We start from the raw sequence: 19,417 nt of genomic DNA on the forward strand, positions 1-19,417 counted from the left end.
TTAAAATGCATGCTCCGATTCTGTAGGTCTGGGCCTGGGCCTCCTGACAAGCTCCCAGTGATGTGATGCTGCTCCGTGGGACCCCTTAAGTAGCAAGGTCTAGATAACACCCTCTCCCCAAACCCCACCATCAGGAAACATCCTGCCTGGTTACTGCCTCTCATCCTTCCGGCCCCAGCCCGGCCTCATTTCCCCCTGGAAGCCCTCCAGGTCCCCCTGAGATGGGATAAAAACCAAGCACTCCCCCTGACGGTGTGAGTCAGCTCGGCCCATGTCCCAGCCTGAATGTCACCTGCCGGGAAGCAGGCCATGGAGGTGGTCGGCACTGTTTACCACAATCCTGCTCTACGCCTGGCTTCCGGAAGATAGTAACTCTTTTCCGGATCCGTGAATGAATGGTTGCTTTTGCTTGTGTTTCTCTGTGCCTTTTACAATCTCATTAAAACATTTTGAATCCTCAGACAGTAAACATCTTAAATGCACTAGGTGTGCATGTCGAGAGCCATTTCTGTACCTGCGCTTGGCAAAAACCTGTCAGTTTTCGGAATTCCGTGGCGGTCCAGTGGTTAGGACTCCGGGCTTTCACTGCTGAGGGCCCAGCTTCAATCCCTGGTCAGGGAACTGAGATCCTGCAAGCCATGTAGCACGGCCAAAATAAGAAAACAGAGAAGAAAAAAACATGTCAGTTTCACCTTGGAGAGCTCCTGTGAGCCTCCCGTGAGTTCGCCTATGCCCTCCAGCCCCTTCCAGGTGTCCATCTGTGGACCGAGCAGGGAAGGCGCTTTGAACTTTTCTAGCCCCTCCAGGATGGAGAAGGCATGCGAGTGGGTCACACGTGCGGTGGCCCGGGCGGCTGGTCTCACGATTCCTAAGGTGGTCGGTCTTGCGTCACTCATCAGTAAGGCCTGTGTTTCCCTCGTCCCGTAAAACTAGCTGACGTGCTGAGCCTCAGGCCTGCTCTTCTAAGGCTTCCATGGGGCAGCTATGTGACCGATGTGGGCAGGGCCCCTCTGACAATCCCCTCCCTATAAGATATGGATGCTAGCGGCCACCTGACCATGGGCACACAGGTTCGCATGACACAGGCTACGCGTATCTTTCTGTCCCAGCACCTGCCGAGTTGCCTGACAGGTAGTAGTAACTCAGTTGATGTTCTTTCAATGAATACATGAACAAATGAATGAATGAACGCATTCACTAAGCTGAACTCTTCAAAGAAACAGGTGGTGTGAATAGAAGCAGTTTTTAACATCTTTTAAAAGAGAAGAAAGTGAATCGAAGCAACAGAACTCCACCCCCCGCCAGGAACAGCAAAACTGAGGCTTTCCTGCGGGTCCTTTATTGGGGAAACCTCAAGTAGATTTTTAAAAAGCAGGTAAATATACAATCAACTCATCAAGGGGAGAGGAAGGAGGAAGACGTGTTCCCTGCAGCTACGGTTAAAACAAACACGGGACTTACCTGTCTATTTGCTCGGTCATTTGTCCAGTCATTGAAGAAATACCGAGGGAGTGCCAGCTGTGGCCGGGTCCTGGGGATTCTGCTGTGAACGGGTCAAGGGCCCTATCTATCGTCACGGAACTTGTGGTCTGACAGAGAGGATTACACTCCAGATGACAAGCCAGGTAACGTGAAAATGCCTAAACTAGAGTAGGTCCCCTACACATGAACGAGTTCCGTTCCGAAAGCGCGTTCATGAATCCAATTTGTTCGCAAGTCCAACAAAGTTAGCCTAGGTAGCGATCAACACAATTGGCTATATAGTACTGTACTGTAATAGCCCTGTTTGCAACAGCGCCCAGGTTGCATAACCCTACGTACTAACTCAGTAGAACCTAATTCTGTCTATACCCTGGAGCTACCTCGAGCTCTTCTGAAAATGTCAGTTCCTGGGCTCCTTGCTGGACAATGACGTCAGAACCTCAGGGGTGAGGCCTTTTGGTTCTGCAGGTGCGCCTTGGGATTCCAACGTGCATCCCCAGCCGAGAACAGCGGCCTCCACCAGCATCCACCATAATGGTGGAAATCGTGGGCTGGGGGAGAAGTCGGTATTTGGGGACTTTTTACATTCCTTGCTATTTCCCAGCATACATTTTTTTTTCTAACACCGGCTGCCAGTGGCAGGGGGTGGAGCGGGGGCGTAGCCTGAAGACAAAGCGCTTTTTGTGGTCTGCTCAGTGTGAGTGCCTCCCTCCCTGTGCTGGTGGTTTCCAACTCTGCCCTGGTGCCCAGAGAGCAGGCCAGGGCTCTCTTCTGCTCCCTTTCCAGAAGCCTCACTGGCCGTTTACATCTGTCACTATTGGCTTCAAACCCCACAGGAGCTGCAGGTATGTTTTCATTTCATCTTTATGAAAACTACAGAGGTAGAGGGTTAATAACAATATCAACAGCATGCTGTCTTACAGGTGAGAAAACTAAGGGCTAGAAGGATTAGGGGAGCTAGTTAGCAAAATGGCAGAGCTGGGATTGGAACGCAGAATGTATCAATTCAAATCCAACGCAGTCTTCACTTTATTCCATTGCTTTCCAGAGTCCATTTGTGCGTTCATTCATTCATTTATTCAGAAGGCATTGAAAATTTGCTCTGTACCAAGTATGGTTCTAGTTGCTGGATAAACGAGTCTTAGAGAGTTCCTGTCCACAAGTAAGGGGAACAGGTCATCGGAATACAGTGTGATAAATGCCCCCGGAGGAGCACGAAGGAGAGAGCCCATCGTGCTGTGCTGTGCGCAGCCCGAGTCCCACCAGCCGTGTGACAATGTACAACTCACTGCACTTCTCAGACCCTCAGCTGCCTCATGAGTAGAACAATTCTACCCTCCCTGGATCGTCACGTATACAGTGACGTCATGGAAGTCACAGGTCTCATTACGGGTCGGTTCATTCATTCATTCGCTGTTAACATATTGGGGGAGGGAAGGGAGGAAGGTGATGACCGTGTGAATCCGAGTCAGTGAAAAACGTGACAACTTCTCTCGTTTCTCTCCTTAGAAAGAAGGCAGACATTTTTATTAAACGGGTTTTTAAATTTTTTCTTGTCACCTCTTGAAAAACGTGTGTGTGTGTGTGTGTTTAACTACTTGTCACTCCACTGGTCACTGTTAGACTTTATGAGGGAAAAGCAGCTTTTGGTTTTTAAAAGGGACGTTTCCATCACGAGAACAGAGTAAGCCAGGTTCCTTGGCACAATCGCTGTAAGGGCTATGCAACCAAAAGGAGGTTTTGCTTTGCATTCCTCACCAGGTATTCTGACTTTTTTCCCACCCTCTGAGGCCAAGAACAAACTGTGAGAATGATTTTTATGTTTTTATTTCTCTCAGAAAATCTCTCTTCTCCAGCCAGATCCTGTGCTGATCAAACGCACCTTAGCTGTCAACACTGATGACGGTGATCACTGGAGATGCACTCCTCTCCCTGATCCGGTGGCCTGAACTCCAATTACAGTTACTGCTAGGAGCCAAAAGCATTGTTTTATGGAATAAATGTCCATAAGTACGAGCTTATTATCACTCCCAGTTGAATCCAGTTCGAGGCCCTTGAAGGTCAGGCCTTCAAAGAGATAAGATTTGTACGTAACACATAGGTATGGAGACATTGCCGTGGGCAAGCCACTGAACCCGAGTATCAATTTCCTTATCGGCAAGAGAAGGGTTTGGAGAAGACTCCCCATAAGAGGTCTCCTTCCAGCTCCTGGAAGGGCATGTAACCCCAGGTTTGGATTATCACTGCTTGTGTCCCCCCACCCCCTGTTCACATGTGGAAGCCCTAACCTACAGCATGATGGTATTTGGACATGGGATCCCTGGGGGTAATTGGGTCTAGATGAGGTCATGAGGATGAAGCCTCCTGATGGGATCAGTGTTCTGATAAGAAGAGGAAGAGACACCACAGGGCTCTCTCTCTCTCAGACACACACACACACACACACACACACACACACACACTCTCTCTCTCTCTCTCTCTCTCTCTCTCTCTCTCTCTCTCTCTCTCTCTCTCGGTCATGTGAGAGGTCAGCTGTCTGCAAGCCTAGAAGAGAGAACTCACCAGGAACCTAATCGGCAGGAACCTTGATCTTGGGCTTCCAGCCTTCAGAACTGGAGAAAATAAATTTCTATGACCGAAGACCCCCAGCCTGTGCTATTTTGTTACAGCAGCCCCAGATGACTAACACAACTGCACTGGGATTAAAATGCTCGGAGGGAGTTGAACTAAGCGAAGCCTGGACTTTTCACCTGCTCTGCATTTTCGGAGGCATCCATCCGTTCAACACATATTTCATTCCTGAGCGCTTGCTGGGTGCCCCACCTGTGCTGGGTGCTGGGGACGTAGAGAATAAACACAGTCCCAGCCTGCCAGGGTCCTACAGGCCAGCAGGTGCGACAGCCATGGAAAGAAGCCATTAACCCGGCTTTATAACAAATAGAGAAAAGAACCGTGAGGGGCATGGGTCAGGAGAACGAAAGGGAGGTGGGGAGCATTTTCACAGAAACATTTTAATATGGAAGTTAATTCTACAGCACTTCATCCAGGGCTTCTCATACTTTTTTTTTTTTTAAATGAAGCATGATTATAAAAGGACAGAGGACTTTGGCAGTGGGGAAGCCAAGCCCTGACCTGAAGAAGTGGCGAGGATTGTGCTGGTGGACAGAGCACTGAATGGGGGCTTCCTGGCTGAGGGAGCTCATACACTTTACCTGAAGTGGGCCATTTCCAACATCCAGCCCTTTTTTTTTATTGAAGTGTAGTTGACTCACAGTGTGGTGCCAATCTCTGCTGTACAGCAGTGACTCAGTTAGACACATATAGACATTCTTTTTTAATATTCTTTTCCATTATGTTTATCACAGGATACTGAGTATAGTTCCCTGTCCTATAGATTAGGACCTTGTTTATCCATGCCCAATGTAATAGTCTGCATCTACCAACCCCAAACCCCCAGTCCATCCATCTCCCTCCCCACTTCCCCCTTGGCAACCACAAGTTCATAGCAACACGGCCTTCATCAAAAAACAAGAAAAATCTCAACTAAACAACCTAACCGAGCACCTAAAAGAATTAGAAAAAGAAGAACAAACAAAATGTAGAGTCAGCAGAAGAAGGAAATAATAACGATCAGGGAGGAAATAAATAAAATAGATATTTTAAAAAAACAGAACAAAATCAACAAAACCAAGAGCTGGTTCTTTGAAAAGGTAAACAAAATTGACAAACCTCTGGCTAGGCTCACCAAGAAGAGAGAGGACCCAAATAAACAAAATAAGAAACGAAAAAGGAGAAATCTCAACTGATGCTGCAGAGATGCAAAAAACCATAAAAGAATACTATGAACAATACATGCCCACAAATTTGACAACCTAGAAGAAATGCACAACTTTCTAGAAACATACAGCCCACACTTTTTGAATGCACTCCCCTTAGCCTCGGGAACTTGGCTGTGGGCATCGCACAGAGCAGCCTCATACAGGGAGAAGGCTCATTTGGTCGAGCAATTCCAGCAAACACAGCCCCAGGCAAGGCTAAGGGAGTGCAGGGGCCACCAGGCAGGGCCGCCTTAGGAAGGTCGCTGCGGGCTCCTGCTTCTCCCGGGGGTCCACCCGTCAGGGAAAATGGTGTGGGCCCAAGGGAGCACGTGGAGAGGACAGGAAAGGCGGTGACGGAACCCGGGGAACACGTGGGGAGGTGCGTGGGGGGCAGGAAAGGCGGTGATGGACGCAAAGGCCACACCCACACCCGGCATCTGCGACGCGGGAGAGGCTGTAGAGATGAGTTGCTTCACCTGCCGCCCGGCGGGAGGGGAAGCCCGTGCGGATTCGACGTGCGGTCCCAGAGCGGCGGGAGAGCCTCTGTAGACCCAGCCAGGCGTACGCGGCGGTGGCGGGGATGGCGTGGACGGCGTGGGCGCGGCGCCGACTGCTCCCAGCGCGCGGAGACCAGAAGTGGCCAAGCGACGAGACAGGAGATGGACCGCGGGGCCCGGGCCGGGGTCGGCTGGGAAGCTGGCCGTCGAGCAGGCCGCCGAGGGTGGGAGCGGCACGCCAGGGGCTCTCAGGGACGAGCCCGAGGGTAGCGGCGCGGCTGATTTCCGGGGACGGAGAGCCTCACGTCGGGGATGCCCTGCAGGGGTCGGACTCCAGTCCCCGGGCCTCCTCAGCGCGTGGGACACCTGCGCCCGCCTCCGTCCTCGTCCCCCGAGGGGGCCTGAGGGCGAGCACCACTTGACCCAGGACCTCCCGGCTGGCTGCCACCTGCGCCCCCGACCCCACCTGAGCGGCCAGCGACCGCGCCCCCCGCAGAGGCTTCCAGAAGCTGCAGCGGGGGAGGGCGAGCCTCTGCTGTTCCCCGAAAGCATCGGCAGGCATGGCGATTCCCGGGGGCGGGGGGGGGGCGTGGCACAGAGGAAAGGAGGGGTGGCAGCAGGTAGGGGGACCAGTGAGGGCTGTCAGAGTGACGTCATGAGAACCGCGTGGCTCGGGGACCCCAGGGGATTCTGCGCTCGTGACTTCTGCAAGGTCTCGTCCCTCCCTTTTTTCACTCCGTATATCTTCAGTTCTCCAACACCTCCCCGAGGAAAAGTGTTCAAAACGTTGCGATTCCAAGCTTCAACCGCCTCATTCTGAGGCGACTCCTGGAAGCGCCCCGGGCCGGGTGGATGTCTGGAGGGCTGCGATCTTCACAGGAAGAAGGAAGAGAATAGGGGGTGCTGTGATCCATGCAAGGGTCCAGGCAGTATGCTCTTGGCCTGATAAGGGGTGATTTGCGTTCAGGAAAGGGGAAAGGCGGTCCTACACAGCTGAGAGCTGTAAACGTGTTGCAGCTCAGTCCATCTCACCAGTCTCTGAGTTTCAGAAATGTTTTCCGTGTCGTTCCATTTAGCGGTTTTGGACTATTTCGTACATATGCTGTTGAGATTTTTTGTTTAGTTTTCTTTCCCGAAGGGTTCACATGTTCTCTCTGTGGAACATCCTAGGGCAGGAGTCACAGTGCTTCTTTGGTAGTCCCTTACGTTACTTTTTTCTAAATCAAAACTGAAATGCAGCTAGATTTTCTCTTGATCGCTTATGATAGTGAGAGACAAAATGACCCATGAAGATGATAATATCAACCATTTGTGGGATGCCTCTCCTGCATCCAGCATTGTTCTAGGTTCCCTCTCTAGTCTGTCCTCTGAGGTGGTGTGCTCCTCCCCCCACCCCCGCCATTGGCTCACACCCCAGACCACCCAGCTGCTAAGGGAAAGAACTAGGAGAACCGAGTCAGTCTGATCCAGTTTCCATGCTCTTCCTCCTGAAGATTTCAGCCACTGAAGCCAACAAAAATAGTTTCATAAAGAGTGGAGACCAGCAACAAAGGAAAGGAACTTGGGCGTTGGGTTTTTGTTATTGTTTCTCGCACGGCTTGTGCTCCAGGTGGGGTGTGTATAAACAGAGAACTGATTCTCAGGTGACGGAAGGTCGAGGAGCGAGAGGCATGGTGTGTGGTTCCCACGGCCTCTGTGTGGTCAGCGTGTGCATGTGTATTTCCCCTCGACCCTCGAGGACCTGGTGACCTTGGTTTAGATACATCTTTATGAAAGGGGGCGCGACGCTCCAGGAAGGCAGGAGCCCCAACTGCAGGGTCCCAGGTTCTAGCTGAGTGTGGCTATGGACTACTATCGTCCGCCTTGCGCCCTCCAACTGCCTCACCCTACAAGGGGGGCGGCCGGGGATCTGGCATCGAGCATAGGATTTCACACTGCTCAGGGGGGCTTACAGCATCACCCACGCCAAGCACTGGACAATTAGATGCCCCTGTAAATTATAGTACTGGTTTATATTACACTTTTAGCCAAAACTTCTTTTCCAGTCTCCAAATGGACCCTCCCTTCAGCAAATGGGCAACAGTCACTCCAGCCTCCCCTAGGAGCTTGTCACTCACTTCTGTATCTATCACTCGAGCTCATGAAAATCGGGTGCCTCTTCTCCCCACAAACGAGTCCCCGGTGAAGCCTAACTTCCGCTTCAGTTTCTCACTGTCTCGCCGTGTCAACCACGGTGGCATGATGGTGCCGAAAATATATAGGAGACATTTTAAACCGTGGAATAAAAACACCCCCAATCACAAGTACAGGGATCAAAACAGTCGAAAAATTTGGACTTTTCCCAATACCTTACGTGTTTCAAAGTGGATTTCTGCAGCTAAGGGCGGGACCCAGCTCTTGATTTCTGCAGGCAAAATCTTTCCCAATGAAAACTCCAAGGTCACCATGGATTATCTGCACAAACACACTGGGGCCTTTAGGAGACTGTCGGAGAAACAGTCTGCAAGTAACAACTTGACAACAAAAACAAACAAGACCAGTTCCAAGTGTCCAGATGCACCGCTCTGGACACACCCACCAGTCCTTCCCACGAGCAGTGGCTGTTCATAAAGAATCCCCGGGTACAGTCAGCGTGGGACCTTCAAGTGTGCGTTACCATCTGGCCCATCCAGGTTGCAACCCAGAACACGGAAGCAGCCCAGAATGGTGACGGAAAGGTCAGAGGGGTGTCTTTACACTCTCAGCTCACTGTTCCCGGCTTCTTGTGGCCCCATTCAGACTCAAAGGTCTACGCCTTCTGCCAAGCCAGAGTCCACAGACCCTGGATGGCTCTCTTCCTCCCTACCCATTGCAGACCAGGAAGCTGCTGACGGAGTTCTGATTATGAAGAGGGTTGAAAGTTTTCACCCAAGAGGTGCCTTCCCCAGCCTCGGGCTTCTTCCCTCTCCCTCCCTCATCTTGCTCCAGGGCAGCCCGATGTCCCACTTGTCAACACCCCCAGCATCCCTGGCTCCAGCGTCCCGACATCACCAGTGCCTCCCCACAGCGCACTGCATGACCCCCTGCACGAGAGGCTTTACGGGTCACTGTACACATACTCGACCCCTCTCCCTAGCCGAGAGTTTTCCTTTCTGCAGGTGGGTCCTCCCTAGGACCCTGTGTTGCTGCTTCACTTTTCATAACTTTGCACTAAAAGGTGAGCTGCCTAAGACCCAGGTCTTTGTCAGTTTTGTCCCCTGATGCATTTGGGGGGCTTAAATAGTGCCTGCCATCTAGTAGATGCTTCATAAACATTTGGCGAATTGAATTGGATTGAACTGAGACCTGTAACTGCGCAGAGCTGCTCTGTCTGGGTTTCTGGCCCCTCAACGCAAGGTTGGAAGAGCTCTGAAGGGTCAGCCCTTCCACCCTCCTATGGCCTTACAGGATGTGTTCCAGGACATGAAGAACCTTTGCTTTTCTCGTAGTTGATCAGCTCGCCAGGGTCCTGAACTTCGCTCCCAAATCAGCCGAGTCTCTGGCTGCCTCAAAGCCTTATAGGACCAAGTGCAACATGCATAAATAATGAAATGTCCGGGTGCCTACTAGCTGCAGGTGGTCTGCGCTGGTACATTCCATGCCTTAGCTCACTTAATCTCAGCAGCTCTGAAAATGGTGTTATTCTTAACCATTTCACAGATTAAAAATAAAACCCCGAGGGACTTTCCTGGTGGTCCAGTGGTTAAGACTCCGCACTCCCAATGCAGGGGGCCTGGGTTTGATCCCTGGTCAGGGACCTAGATCCCGCATGCCGCAACTGAAGATCCCGCGTGCTGCAACTAAGACCCGGCGCAAACTAATTAATTAATTAATTAAAAAAACCCCAAACCCTGAGGTTTAAGGATATTAAATTAGTTGCTCCAAATCCATTAGTGCAGTGTGGGACACTGGTGGAAACCCAGGTCTGTCTGACTCCAAATCCAGTATCTCTGGCCCTTTCATTTCTAAAGGGTCTGCTCGGTATTTTAATCAGACAGCCCAAAGCAGCCGTCCTCAAACTTTTTCATCTCAGGACCCCTCTGTACACTTAAAAGTGACTGAAGACCCAGAAAAGTTTTTGTTTCTGTAGATTATGCATTTGAAATTAAAAGTGAGGACATTTAAAAATATTTGTTAACTGATTTCAAAATAACACTAGAGTATCGCATGTTAACATAAATGTTTTTATGAAAAATAATTTTACTTTCCCAAACAAAATATCTAGTGAAAGGAGTGGCATTGTTTTACACTTTTGCAAATCTCTTTAATGTCCTTAGCAGAAGACAGCTGGGTTCTCACAGCGCCTTTTGTATTCAGTCTGTTGCAATATGTTGTTTTGGTTGAAGGATTGGCAAAACTCTGGCCTCACGTAGATATGTAGTTGGAACAGTGTGGAGTATCTTAATATCCTTCTCACATAATTGTGGACATCCTTCTTTGATACTATGCCAAAATCCAACAAATGGTAGTTTCTTAAAGATGAATTGCAACGTAGAATCTAAAAATGAATGTTTCTTACTCTGTTACGTGAAAATGTACTGGTCTGTTTGGCACTTAGAACGGGTCTTTTGTCCTTGCATGATTTTGTATCATTCTGCATCCATCATTTGGAAAATGCTGGTTCACTGAGTCATGTAGACCTTCTCACTATACGGTGGAAAGCTCCACCATACACTCCTGGGAGGATGAGAGTGGAAAAGGCAATTAATGTTATAGTGTATAAGTTTCGACCTTGCAAATTCCCTGAATGGTCTCATGGACCCTCCGGGGGTCCTCTGACCATACTTTGAGAACTGCTGGTCTGTAGTATAAACTGAATGGTCATTGACCACAAAGCCCTGTGAGAGGACACAAAAGAAATAAAAAATTAAATCCAATGATCCTAACACTTAAAAAGAAAAGTATGTTTAATTCAGTATGTGAAATTAAGGAAAGGCAAAAAAAAAAAAAAGCAGTGAGCACTTAATTTTACAAAGCAGTAAGAAAAACCAAAACACTTTGGGTCTCATTCTCTTTGTGTACATATGCATGAGTGATGATGACCAATCTGTGCAGCTACGCGTGACCCCAAGTCACATCCATGCCATGGCTCCTAGACCAGCCTCCTGTGAGCGGAGGGTAGCTGGAGAGTCTGGGATGATGAGAAGCATGTAGGGAAGAGAGGCAGCAGTGAGAAAGAGAGGCTTGGTGGAAGCCTTGAAGGAAGAGCAGGATACAGTGTAGTGGGGGAGTGTGTCCAGGTTAGACAGGACCACAGACTGTTCCCTCCAATCTCCCTGAAGAAGGGTGAACACAGCTTGCAGTGTGGGCAGCCAATCAGAGCCAAGGGCAGGCTTCAGAGGGGGCCACTCCGGGTCTGAAATGGCAGTTGACCAGGGTGGCTTGTGTGCTGCGTTGGCCAGAATGAGCTGTAAATGTGCTTCTGTGGCACCGTCCAGCTCTGTCATCTGTCCCCTACAATAAACCTACTTCATTGAAGTATACTTTATATGCGTAAAATACACACATAGCCCTATAACTTCCACCCAAATAAAGAACTTCTCCATCGCACCAGTAAGTTTTCCCCGTGCCCTTTCCCATTGAATATCTTTCCAACCCTGTGCTCAGAGGAAACCACTATTCTATCTTTTTTCACCACAGATTAGTTTTATCCACTCTTGAACTTCATCTAAATGTGATCAATCATTCAGTAGGTATGCATATTGTTTTTGAGAGTTATCCATGTTGTTGCACTTATCAGCAGTGCATTCTTTTTTTTTTTTTTTTAAATCAGTGAGTATTTTACCCAAAGTATACCACAATTTGTTTATCTGTTTTCCTGTTGATGGACTTTTGGGTTATATCTGGGTTTTGACTATAATCTTCTGTGGATACTATGAACATAAATGCACGCAGTTTGTTTTCTAGGGGATAGCCTTGGGGTGGAGTAGCTGCATTGTATGCTAAGTGTATGTTTAACTTTATTGGAAACAACAGCAGAATACACATTCTTCTCAAGCTCACATGGAATGGTCACCAAGACAGAGCACATTCTGGACCATAAAACACACTTTAACAACTATAAAGTAATAGAAATTATACAACATCTGTTGTCGGACTATGATGGAATCAAACTAAAATTCAATAACAGAAAGATATCTGGAAAATCCAAAAATACATGGAGATTAAACAACACACTTCTAAAGAACACATGGGTCAAAGAAGAATTCTCAAGAGAAATTTTAAAATATTTTGGACCAAATGAAAATGAAAACACAACTTATCAAAATTTGTGGAATGCGGCCAAAGCAGTACTTAGACAACATTTATAGCATTGAATGCATATATTAGAAAAGAAGAAAGATCTGAAGTTAATAACCTAAGTTTCTACCTTAGGAAACTAGAAAATGAAAAGCAAATCAAATCCAAAGTAAGTACAAGAAAACAAATAACAAGAATTAGGGCAGTAAAATAGAAAATAGGAAATCAATTAAACCAAACACTAGTTCTTTGAAAAGATCAACAAAATTGATAAGCCTCTAATCAGACTAACTAAGATAAAACAAGAGGGAACATAAATTACCAATATCAGAAATTAAATTGAAACCATCAGTACAGATCCTATGGACATTAAAAGGATAATAAAGGCATACTGTGAACAACTTCTATGCCCACAGATTTCATACTCTAGATGAAATGGGCGAATTCCTTAAAAGACACAATTTGCCAAAACTCACACCAGAAGAAATAGCCAATTTGAATCAGCCTATATTCATTAAAGAAATTGAATCAGTAATTAATAACCTTCCAAAACAGAAAGTACCGGGCCCAAATGGGTTCACTGGTGAATTCTGACAAACATTTAAGGGAGAAATTGTAATAATTCTCTACACTCTCTTTCAGAAGATAGAGGGAATACTTCCAGCTCATTCTGGGATGCTATCATTACCCTATTATCAAAACCAGATAAAGACATTACAAGAAAAGAAAACTATAGACCAGTATCTCTTGTGAACATAAAGGCAAAATTTCTCAACAAAATATTAGCAAATAAAATCCAACAATGTATAAACAGAATTTTACACCACAACCAAGCAGGCTTTATCTTAGCTATGCAGGAGTGAATCAATATTCAAAAATCAATTAGTGTAATCCATCACATGAACAGGCTAAAAAAGACAAATCACATGATTGTATTAATAGATGCAGAAAAAGCATTTGACAAAATCCACCACATCCACAACACAGAGTTCCTGATTAAAACTCCCAGGAAACTAGAAATACAGAGGAGCTGCCTCAACTTGATAAAGAATATCTACAAAATAATCTACAGCTAACATCGTATTTAATGGTGAGAAACTCGAGGCTTTCCCACAGAGATCAGGTACAAGGCAAGGATGTCCCCTCTCACTACTCCAGTACTGGACATTCTATCTATTCATTAAGACTAATAAGAAAAAGAAAGAAAAGGTATACACATTGGGGAGAAAGAACTAAAACTGTCTTTGTTCACAGATGACACGATCATCTATGTAGAAAATCCAAAGAATCAACAAAAAAACTTTGGGAACTAAGTGATTATAGCAAGATTGCAGGATACAAAGTTTATCAATTTGACATAAAAGTCCATCTTTTTCTATATATCAGCAATGAACAAGTGGAATTTGAAATTAAGAGCACAATACCTTTGAATTAGCACCCCCCAAAATGAAATACTTAGGTATAAATCTAACAAAAGGTGTACAAAATCTATATGAGGAAAACTACAGAACTCTGATGAACAAAATCAAAGAAAAACTGAATAAATGGAGAGATATTCTATGTTTGCAGACAGACTCAATATTTTGAAGATGTCAGTTCTTCCCAACTTGATCTATAGATTCAGTGCCATCCCAATCAAAGCCCTTATTTTGTGCATGTTGGCAAACTGATTCTAAAGTTTATTTGTAGAGGCAAAAGACCCAGAATAGCCAACGGAATATTGAAGGAAAAGAACAAAGTCAGAAGACTGTCACTACCCGACTCCAATACTTACTGTAAAGCTACAATAATCAGGCGGTGTGATATGGGTGAAAGAAAAGGCAAATAGATCAAGGGAACAGAATAGAGAGCTCAGGAATAGCCCTGCATTAAGTATAATTAACTGATCTTTGACAAAGGAGCAAAGGCAATACAGTGGAAAAAAGCACAAATGGTGCTGAAACAACTGGACATTCACGTGCAAAAAATGAATCTAGACACAAATCTTATACCCTTTACAAAAATTAACTCAAAACTATAAAATTCCTAGAAGTTAGCATGGGAGAAAACCTACATGGTCTTGGGTATGGTGATCAGCCTTTTTAGATGCAATGCCAAAGGTACCTTCCATGAAAGAAATCATTGATAAGCTGGACTTACTAAAATTGGATACTACTACCCTGAAAAAGACAATGTCTAGAGAATTGTAAGACAAACTGCAGACCTTTAACAATCTGATGAAGGACTGTTATCCAAAATATACAAAGAACTCAAAACTCAACAACAAGAATACAGACAACCTGTTAAAGTGGGCCAAAGACCTTACCAGACACCTCACCAAAGAAGATACACAAGATGGCAAATGAGCATAGGAAAAGATGCTCCACATCATATGTCTTCAGGGAAATGCAAATTAGAACAAAAATAAGTTACCAAAGCACACCTATTTGAATGGCCAAAATCTTGAACACTGACAACACCAAATGCTGACAAGGATGTGGAGCAACAGGAACTCACATGCATTGCTGGTGGGAATGCAAAATGGTCCAGTCACTTTGGAAAATAGCTTGGCGGGTTCTTACAAAACTAAACATATGCTAAGCATACGATCTAGCATTTGTATTCCTTTGTACTCACCCAAAGGACTTGAAAATGTATGTTCATATGAAAACCTGCACCCAGATGTTTATAGCAGCTTTATTAATAATTGCCAAACCTTGGAAGTAACCAAGATTTCCTTTAGTACGTGAGTGGATAAAGAAACTGGTGTGTTTAGACAATGGAATATTTCGGTGCTGAAAGGAAGTGAGCTATTAAGTCATAAAAAGATACGGAGGAACCTTAACTGTGTAGTACTAAGTGACAAAAGCCAATCTGAGAAGACTTTGCACTGTGTGGTTCCAACTACATGACATTCTGGAAAAGACAAAATTACGGAGACAGTAAAATAATCAGTGATTGGCAGGGAGTGGGTTGGAAGGATGCCTAGGCAGGGCAGAGGGGTTTTAAGGCAGGGAAATCACTCTGTATGAGTCCATAATGATGAATATATGTCATTATACATTTGTGCCAACGTGTGCAAAACCGAGAGCGAGGTCTAATGTAAACTAGGCTTTTGGTGTTCATGATGTGTAGGTTCATCAATTCTTACAAATATACACTCTGGTGGGGATGTTGATAATGCAGGACAGGAGATATACAGGAAATTCTGCATCTTCCCCTCAATTTTGCTGTGAACCTAAAACGGCTCTAAAATTTTTGTGTTAATTAAAAAAAAAAAAAAAGATGTCTAGTATGTTTAGGTCCCAAGACATTAAGGTGTGGCTGAGACCATCCTCTGCTCCGAATGCCTTTCATTTGTAACCCTTGTTGGAAGAAGGAAACCAAGGTTGGTGAGGTTGGTATTTATTACCTTTAATTGGATGATTCCTTCCCTGTTTCTGATCTTCCCCCTTCCCAGGGTCTTGTAGATCCTCCTGTTTCCTGGGCTCTGCCCCTTGAGCAGCCTTCTGGGTCCTCATCTCAGATCAGCCCCATAACCCCACTCTCCTCGCAGGGCGCTGCCGCCTCCTGACTTGCCGTCTCTTACCGTGGAAATCAGTGGTTTGCGCGTTATCCACGTGTTCACCAGAGACCTGTGAAGAAGCCCCTCTGTGTCAGGCTCTGTTCCAGGCCCTGGGGTCCCAGAGATGCTCACAATGAGGCCCTGCTTTGGTGGAGCTTATATCCTACCGAAGGGGACAGACAGTAAACAGCCCCCCAAACAAGGAAAAGAATTTGGATGGGGGTAAGAGCAGTGAAGAAGAGCCATGGGGAGTGACGGGTGGGTCCAGGGAAGCCCTCTCGGAGGAGCCCCCTTTGTGTGCAGATGTGACTGTCAGGAAGGAGACATTGATAGCTTCAATCACCAGTCTCAGGGGTAGTCTGAGGGCCTTTTGATGTCCTCTTCTCCGTATCTTTTACATCTCCTGCTTGTTTTCCTCTTTCACTGTAACATCCTTCTAACACCCCAGCATCCTGGTGCTCTCCACCAGTCTGAGCTTGCCATCGCGCTGTGCCCCCAGGGATGCGCCCCCCAGCCCTGTGGAAGCGTACCATGAAGCCACATTTTACCCAAGGGCACTTGTCAACCCCCCGAGTTAGAGCTGAGGAGTCTGACAGTAGACTCTGCGCACCAAGTAATCGGGAGCCCAACTCCATTGACGTAGACGTTAACCTCAAGTGAACAGCTTGTGTTGAATTATATCCTATTTTGAATGGACTGGGTTGTCCAGGGATTTTCAAGCCTTGAATATATACAATTTTAAAAGATGGTCCCGGTGTGGTAATGACTCAGACCCCTCGCAAAAGCAAACACATATCTTTTCTGGAGAAAATTATTTTCACTAGCCTCAAGACATCCTTCTACATAGTTTTTAAAATGCACTCTCCAGTGCACCTCCAGGAAAACAGCTTCCAAGCATTTCAGACAAATCAGGATCATCAGATGTAGGCTGTTTACTAGGTAGGCTGATTATGACTAATGAACTAAAAGCAGCCTTTGAGATACCTTCAGGAAACAGAATTTTATAAAAAGTCATTAACGGTTTTGAAAAGGAACCCAATAGAATTTCTAGAAATAAAAAAATACACAGTAACAACAGCAACAAACTCAAGGAACAGGTTTAGCAGCAGATTCCATAGAGCTGAACACATAATTAGTGAACTGGAGGGAAAGTCAGAAAAAGCTACACACGGAGCAAATAAAGACAAAGGGTGAGTGATGTTAGGGAGACCCAGTGATAAGGTCTCACAGCGGCAGAAGGAGAAGAGGGGAAGTTCGTTTCCAGAAATTTCTGGACATTTCAACACATTTAATCTCCAGCTGTATGATAAATAAGAAAAAACAGAATTGACTTAATTGTAAAGAAGTTAAATCTAATTATGTAAAAAAAATATTTTTAAGTCTTAACATTTTATGTGCTACAGCTTTCTGAGATGGAGAATTAAACTTAGGAAGCGAGGTTATTCACAGATACAAGTAGATGGAACTTAAGGGTCATGACTATTAAAATACTATTACTAGAGGCCCTGGAGTTGTCCTGTTGCTGTGATTTAAGCAAGTAGATAAACTCACAGAGGGAATAAGTGTGGAGTCACTTGGAATCCTGGAGAATCCTCGCTCACTCACTGATGAACTTTGTGACGTTTGATGTTTCACTTTGCCATTTACAAAATGGTTCCGATGTCTTCCCTTTGGCCTATTGTGCAGTTGAAAAAGATTTCTCAGTGAAACGTCCAGAACAGAGCATGTCCCGTGGTGGGGCGCTCCATGGCTGGAGGGTGGTAACTGTCATGAACAGTCAGCTGAGTTCAAAGTGCATGTGGAAAGTAAACATGAACTTACTTACAAAACAGAAACAGACTCACAGACTTAGAGACCAGACTTATGGTTACCAGGGGGAAGGGCGTGGGGGAGGGATAGAATAGATTGGGAGTTTGGGACTGACATGTACACACTGCTATATTTAAAATAGAGAACCAACAAGGACCTACTGTAGAGCACAGGGGACTCTGCTCAGTACTAACCTAAACGGGGGAAAAAAATTGAAAAAGAATAGTTACAGGCATATGGATAACTGAATCACTCTGTTGTACACCTGAAACTAACACAACATTGCTAATTAGTAAGTTACTAATATACTCCAATATAAACTAAAAAATTTTTTTAAATATTAAAAACGTTCATGTGGGAAGTAAACATGCAAGAATTGCTAGGAAATACCTAAGCAGAAGGAAATAAGGCAGAAAGAACAGAATATAAAGTCCGACATGGACACGATTACACATGGGACTTAATATGAGGAAGGGGCATTTCAGACCAATGGAGGGAGATTTTCATTCAACAAACAGTGAACAACTGGCTGGCCAGCTGGAGGAAAATAAGTTTGGATAAGTTTGGATTTCCATCCAAATTTGAAAGAAAGGGATCAACTATTTTAGTTAAAAAATAAGAAAATATGGGGAAAGGGAGGGAGAAAAAGGCCTTTCTAAGCAAAACAAAGTAAAAAGAAAAATCAAAAATTTTTTAACTGCCTAGGGGGAAAAATTTCATACTCAACAACAAACAGGGAAGAAGATTTTTTATTACCTACAATAATGAAATAATAAATATAGGATTGTAAAAGCTATAATACACAATTTAGTATTATATATCCATACGTACAGGAGATGTCCCTTTGTGTAGAAAGTAAGGGCGCTTTACACTATATTTATATAACAAGCTCAACAAGCTGTAAAAAGAAAAATCAAAAAATTTTTAACTGCCTAGGGGGAAAAATTTCATACTCAACAACAAACAGGGAAGAAGATTTTTTATTACCTACAATAATGAAATAATAAATATAGGATTGTAAAAGCTATAATACACAATTTAGTATTATATATCCATACGTACAGGAGATGTCCCTTTGTGTAGAAAGTAAGGGCGCTTTACACTATATTTATATATGCGAGAGTGTCCCCTCCCTTCTCAGCTCCTTGCTATTTTGGTTGTTTCACATCGAAGTGTTTTAAGGAAAGCCTCTTCCTTTTTTTCTTTTTTTTTTTAACACTCCACACTTCCAACACAAAGGGCACAGTTTCGATCCCTGGTAGGGGAACTAAGATCCCACATGCCACATGGCATGGTTAAATAAATAAATAAATAAAAGAAGAGAAAAAGAAAAAAAAAAGAAAGAATGCTTAATTGAGACCTTAGAGTACCATCCCCTGACCAGCCGTGCCAACTTGGATTGATTTGTAGTGACTGTGGACACTGTATTGAGAAGGGTTCTATGATTTCATCCAGACTCAGTAGGAAAGATGCTCAGTTTGGGACTTCCCTGGTGGCGCAGTGGATAAGACTCCACTCTCCCAATGCAGGAGGTCCAGGTTCGATACCTCGTCAGGGAACTAGGTCCCACATGCATGCCGCAGCTAAGTTTGCCTGCCACAACTAAGGAGACTGTGAGTCGCAATGAAGGAGCCCTGGAGCCGCAACCAAGGAGCCCACCTGCCACAAATAAGGAGCCCGCCTGCCACAAATAAGACTCGGCACAACCAATTAAATAAAAATCAATCAATCTGTTTTTTTAAACAGAACAGAGTCACACATTTATTTTTATTTTATTTTTGGCTGTGTTGGGCTTTTGTTTCTGTGTGAGGGCTTTCTCTAGTTGTGGCAAGCGGGGGCCACTCTTCATCACGGCGCGCAGGCCTCTCACTACCGCGGCCTCTCTTGTTGTGAAGCACAGGCTCCAGACGCGCAGGCTCAGTAGCTGTGGCTCACGGGCCTAGTTGCCCACATTAGCAGGCAGATTCTCAACCACTGCACCACCAGGGAAGCCCCAGAATGTCTATTTT

Source organism: Neophocaena asiaeorientalis, unplaced genomic scaffold (assembly GCF_003031525.2).
Source record: "Neophocaena asiaeorientalis asiaeorientalis breed wild unplaced genomic scaffold, Neophocaena_asiaeorientalis_V1.1 scaffold45, whole genome shotgun sequence".
Classification (NCBI taxonomy): Eukaryota; Metazoa; Chordata; class Mammalia; order Artiodactyla; family Phocoenidae; genus Neophocaena; species Neophocaena asiaeorientalis.